Source organism: Leopardus geoffroyi, chromosome E2 (genome assembly GCF_018350155.1).
Source record: "Leopardus geoffroyi isolate Oge1 chromosome E2, O.geoffroyi_Oge1_pat1.0, whole genome shotgun sequence".
Lineage (NCBI taxonomy): Eukaryota > Metazoa > Chordata > Mammalia > Carnivora > Felidae > Leopardus > Leopardus geoffroyi.
In genome coordinates, this window is record NC_059335.1 from 41,565,309 (window position 1) to 41,571,310 (window position 6,002).

The 6,002-nt window shown below is 51.1% G+C and overlaps 1 long non-coding RNA gene across 1 annotated transcript in view; it reads right to left on the reverse strand.

Annotated features, from left to right (window-relative positions):
- LOC123579258 overlaps nt 1-6,002 on the reverse strand; it is a 400,496-nt gene that overhangs the window by 156,010 nt on the left and 238,484 nt on the right. The gene's annotated exons all lie outside the window — the stretch shown is intronic.

Sequence of the window (6,002 nt, forward strand, 5' to 3'; positions counted from 1 at the left end):
GGTATCTCGTTGTGGTTTGAGTTTGCGTTTCCCTGATTAGTGATTTTCATGTGTCTGTCTGCTTCTGGTCTCAGTTTCCGCATCACAAAACCTGAGACAGCAGATCTGCCTTCCAGGCAGGGCTGCTGTGGACAAATGCTCAGGCAGTGCACTGTACAATTCCAGGACACGCTTCCTGCAGAGCTGTAATCTTCACATAGAGAGGTTTGTGAGAATTTCATGAAATTTTGTGAGATCAGTTTGGAAAATGCCAAAGACTGTGTGAAGATTAGCCATCATGAAAACTGTTGCCACAATTAGGTTTACAGTTATCCTCTCTTCACTGATTCTCTGCAGACTCTAAACTTTTGTGGTACAGTAAAACCTTGAATTGCAAGAAACTTGTTCTGTGGGTCCTCTGCAAGACGAGCAGACATTTCTAATAGATTTTAACTTGATAGATGAGCGATGTCTTGCAACATGAGTAGTAGGTCACGTGATCACAACTGAGCCAATGGTTCCTGACATTTGCTTGGAGAAGCAAGTGCTTTGGATCACAAGCATGTTTCCGGAACGAATTATGCCCGCAAAACAAGGTTTTACTGAACTTTTTTTCCCTCAACTTTACTATCAGCGTGACAGCAGCAGCAATATGCCCACTATTTAAACACAAGTGTCCATCACTACCCCCAAGATCACACTCTCTCCTAACACAGTACTTTGCAAACTTGAAATGTGTAGGTCAGTCATTTGGAAAATTCTGTTAAAAGGCAGATTCTGATAGGGGAGGTAGGAGGTTTAGGGGGAAGACGGGGAGGAGGTACTCAGCTTTTGTATTTCCGACAGTCCAAGGGGACCTCGTTGTGGTGAGGCTGATGCTGTTTCGCTGACCACCCTTCGAGGAGCACCCGGCCTTAGTGTAAATAGTGTAAGGGATGGAGTTTTCTTGAAGACTAGCTAAAAAATGAAGGGGCATCAAACCAACACCTATAGGTCAAATCCAGCCCGGGGGCCTCTTTTGTAAATAAAATAGTAACCACATCCACTTATTTACCTATTGCCTACACTATGGATAACACAGCTACACCTATTTATTCGCAGATTGTAGAAGGCTGTTTTTGCAGGAAAGCAACAGAGTAGTTGTGGCAAAGACCACATAGCCCGCCGTACTGGAAAAGAGATACACTCAACTTAAAATCAAACACATTTCTTAACGCGGGATTTTTTGCCCTGGGGCCAGGCCCGCTGAATTACTTGAGGAAAGTTTTTGCCAATCCCTCTCCACAGGAGGACTGTAGATCAGGTCTCCCTGGGTTTCCCTGCTGGGGGAAGAGACCCCCCGGCCCCCATCCCTGAGGCCTCATGCAGCTGGCAGAAGCTGACAAGTGTGCAGGGTCCAAGGTATTCTAGAGGAGCTCAGCTGGCCCGGGCTGTGTCCCGAGACGTGGCCAACCATCCCTCAGGGGGCCAGTTCATCTGAAACTGGGCCACCAAGCAGAGGATCCACTGTTACAAGGCTGACCATAAGTAACTGAGTCAGCCCCTGTTCCTGAAACATTTTATGGTCCCATAGACTCTTAGAGCCAAGCTGTGTCTCAAGGTCCTCTGCTCTGATCCCACACAGGAGTTCAAGGTTCTGACCAGGGGACTCCAGCCTCTGCTTGAACACTTCTGATGGTGGGGAGCTCACTACCGCACATTTTCAGGAGAGTTATGTTAGCCAAGTTCACACCTGCTTCCACGTGGAACCCACCCACTGACTATTGTTAAGTCTTCTCCTAGATGATCTCCAAGAAGTCCCTTTGCCACAGAGAGCCTCATTCCCTTGCGTTTCAAAAGGGGAGGACCTAACCGAACAGGCAGAATGTGTGTGAGGGTCGGTGGGCCAGTGCTTGTGAGGCCTTCATCCGCATTATGTCTTGATGTCCACACCAGCCGTGTGACAGGGAGATTCCTCACGCTCATTTTGAAAATAAGAAAGCAGGGGAGCCTGGGTGGCTCAGTCCCTCAAGTGTCTGACTGTGGCTTAGGTCATGATCTCATGGTTTGGGAGATCAAGCCCCATGTTGGGCTCTGTGCTAACAGTGCAGAGCCTGCTTCAGATTCTCTCTCCCTCGCTCTCTGCCCCTCCCCACTCATGCTGTCTCTCAAAAATAAATAAATATTTAAGAAATAAATAATAAAAATAAGGAAGTTGAAGCTCAGAGGGTGCAGTGAGGGGTGTGGAGGCGGGGGAGGGCTTCAAATCCAAGCACACCTGCCATAAACTCAGGGTTCTGTGGGGCTCCTCACTTGCCTCTCAGGAATGTAAGAAACACACTGGGGACAAGGACACCCTCAGGCCTCCCAGTTCTGGACTCAAGGATCCCTAAATGGGCCCCCAAAGGCTTGAAGTCTATCAGGTCCATCTCAAACTCCCTTCGTTAAGAGAAATGAAATGTTTTATCAACTTCTTCGACAGACAATCTGATTTCCGTCCCTGTCGCCACTTATCATTTCCTCCCAGCTACTATTGAGGTCACAGCTTCAGAGACCGTTAGATGTCTGTCACGTGGAGTATTATTGCCCCCATTTTTCACCCAAGAGAAGCGGACTGACGCTTGCTGGAATCGCGGGGATGGAGTCACAGCTGTCTGTGCAACCGCGTGTGAGGGGGCAGTGTGCACACACCCCACACTGTGGGGTAATGGATCACGGGGCCGACTGACCCACTGGGCACCGCAGAAAGGCTGGGAAGCCAGGGAGAGCGACAGGAGGGAGGGGCGAGTCCTCAGGTGCGTCCATGCCCCCTGGTGCGCACAGCTGGCCGGCTGCCCTGCCCCCGCCTACCTCTTTTGACCCAGCACCTACCTCTCACCGGAGTTCTGCAGTCCTTCCTTCCTGCCGGTGTCCGTGGCTCCAACCACGGACTGCAAGCCTTTTCCCACAGTGAGATTTTTCTCAGCTGCCCATCTGATGTCACACCCCTGCTCCAAATCCTTCAGTGTCTTCCCACTGGTCCAGGATAAAGTCCAGACTCCGCGACGTGTGGCAACAAGGTCTGTTCCGCCGGACTTCTGCCTGTGGGGGATCCCCGCCCGTGACCGTGGCCCTGGTGTGCTCAGGTCCGGCAGTCCGGGGTCCTGTTCGCTTCCCCCAGGTGGTCAGGCTCCCTCTGCTGGAACCCTCCTTCCAGCTCACCAAGATGACAGATTAAAGACGACCACATATTCTTGGATGCTTCTTCATCAGCAAGTGGAGGGGGAGATCTTTGTCCTCTTCCCCTGAAGCTGGGGAGCCTTTGTGACCACCTTGACCAGTGGGGCTCAGGGGAAGCGACACCTTGCCAGCTCGTGGCCCCCGGCCTTCAGAGACTGGCACTTGCCAAGTCCTCTCTCGTGGAGCCCTGAGGTGCCTTGCAAGAAGACTAACTACTTTTCTAGAGAGACAAGACAGGACACGTGGACAGTCCTTGAGACCATATAGAGAGGCCGGCTCCCTGCTGTCCCCACCAAGGCACTAAGCACGTAAGGGAAGCCCTCTCAGACTCACCAAACCTGACTAATTTCCAGCTGAGTGTTATCAAACGGCCTCAGGACCCCATGGAGAACAACCACCCAAACAAGCCTTCTCCAAACTCTTGACTCACAGAACGGGGAAACAGAGGAAAATGGTGGTTGTGTGAAGCCACTAAGGTGTTGGGGCAGTTCATCATGCAGTAACAGATAGCCCAGACATTTTCTCTCCCTTCCTTTTGTTGACTAATCTGCATGTATCCTCTAGCTCAGATGTCCCTTCCTCGGGAAAGCTTTCTCTGATGATGAATCTGTTTTAGGTGCCTCTACTTTAGGTGGGTGTTCCCATAGAAACCCACCCCCATCAGAACACGCAGAGTTGCTGGCTTCCCACTCCCCCTACCTTACGAGGCCCCAGGAGGCGAGGATCGCCTGCTTGCCTGCCTCAGCACTCTGTCTCCAGCAGGGAGCCCAGTAGCTGCTCAATAAAGATTTCACGAGTGAGTTAATGAACAAATAAATGGAGTCACCTGAGATAGCTATGAAGTTCCTAATGAGTGGTGCGAGGTGAGCTACAGACAGAACCAATTTTTTAAGTTTTTTTGAAATGTTTCTTCATTCATGTTTTTTTCCTTTTGGGGGGGTGGGGGAGAGAGAAAGAGCATGAACAGACGAGGGAGGGGCAGAGAGAGAGGAGGAGAGAATCCCAAGCAGGCTCCTTGCTGTCAGCACAAAGCCCGACATAGGGCTTGAACTTGCAAACCGTGAGATCATGACCTGAGCTGAAAGCAAGAGTTGGATGCTTAACCAACTGAGCCACCCAGGCACCCCAAACCAAACTTGTCAAGTTGTCCCAGAAAGCAGGGTTAAATGACTCTATCAAGACTGTGAAGGAAGTAATGTATAAATTATGTCCAGCCCCAGGCAGTTGGGTAGATAGATATTCCAACAAAAATATAATGAGCTACTATGTGGCCATTAAATGTCTCCATATGTGAAAAGCAATTGCTAACAATATTATGTGATAAGACAGTTGACAAGTCCCCACCCCAGACCCTTGCACTCAGCTGAATCCCAGACCTAGTTTATGTATTCATTCATTCCCACGCATTCATTTGTTCAAGAAGCATTTATCAAGAGTCTCCTGTATAGGGGACGCTCTGCCAGTCACTGGAGCTGTAAAACAGCAAAAAGCACAGGTTGTGGGACCATGAGAGCCCCGCACAGACTCGGCGCTGATCGGGGAAGGCTGTCTGTCCCCTTGCAAGCACCTGGCGGGAGGAAAGCACGCCAGGGAGAAAAACCCCTTCTGCCCTTGCTCTGGAGTCGCCAAGGATTATATATTGCTCGTGGCTGTAATTATGAAATTAAAAGCAGCTGGGGAGTGGGGCTAAAAAGGGAGGTATCCTCAGTGGTGGGGCAGGAGCAGATGCTTCTTAGGAGGGAGAGAAAGCCCCTGGGCAAAACCCAAGGCCTGCAGTGAGGGCGGAAAGCTGGGACCTGTTAACGAGGAAAAAATGAAAAGCTTGAGGCAAAACCCAGAGTTAAGGCTTAATTAAGAAAGCAGGCATTTTAGGTTCACACAAATAAGCAAACAGAATCCCCTCAGCCCTTCCTGATCATCACCAAGTAATTGCTTTAAAGCTGTGGTTTGCTCTGCTTGGGCGATCCTTAAATACATGTGGATAAAAGTAAGGAAGGTAGAGTGAGTGGAGAGCAGGCTGCCTGTCCCCTGATGGCCCGGGTCCTGGCTTGGCCCTCGCTGTGCGGGATCTGGACACTGCCAGCCCGCATGGGGCCTCTGTCTGCCTCCCCGCCCCGCACCGCCAGGGCACGGAGGGAATGAATAAAGGGATCCCGAGTCCTCTCTCATTCTGGAAGTAGGAGGTGCGGTTTGATATAGGGGCAAAAACTCTCGCTTTGAGAGCCCTTTGGGGTTCCCGTGGAATCTCCATCATGTACCATCATGTACCACCCGCGTGATGTTAGGCACAGCAGGTTAGGACTTGGAATGGTGTTTCTTTTCACCCTAAAATTGGGGTTTTTACTGCCTGCGTCCGACTTCTGGGAGAATTATGGGAACAAGGTCCACAGCATCAGTGCCCAGGGAAACCTTGTTACTGCACGGGACGGCTGATGTCTACCACGGGGTACTGCCCAAACCAACCACTACCGATGACGCTCGCTCAGAGGCAGAGTGGTGCCTTGCAGAAAGGGTGGGTGTGGGACCGCCAGGTGTGGGTACTTGTGGTCCTGGGCGGAACTCTCTTCCTCCGAGCACTAAGCTTGTCTTAGGAGCAACCCTTCTTCCTCTTCCGGCCCCGCTGTGGTGGAGCCTTCCTCTTGGATGCTGCCCCAGAGCCCCAACTTCAAGGTTGATTGTCCTGCTACCATCAGAGCCTTCAGGGTGCATCACAAGCACCTACCTCTTTGTCCCCCCCACTGGCCCTCTCCTCCCAGGACAGGAAGCTCTGTGAAGACAAGGTCCAAATATGTTTCAACAGACACCGTCTGGCACTTTGTCACAAC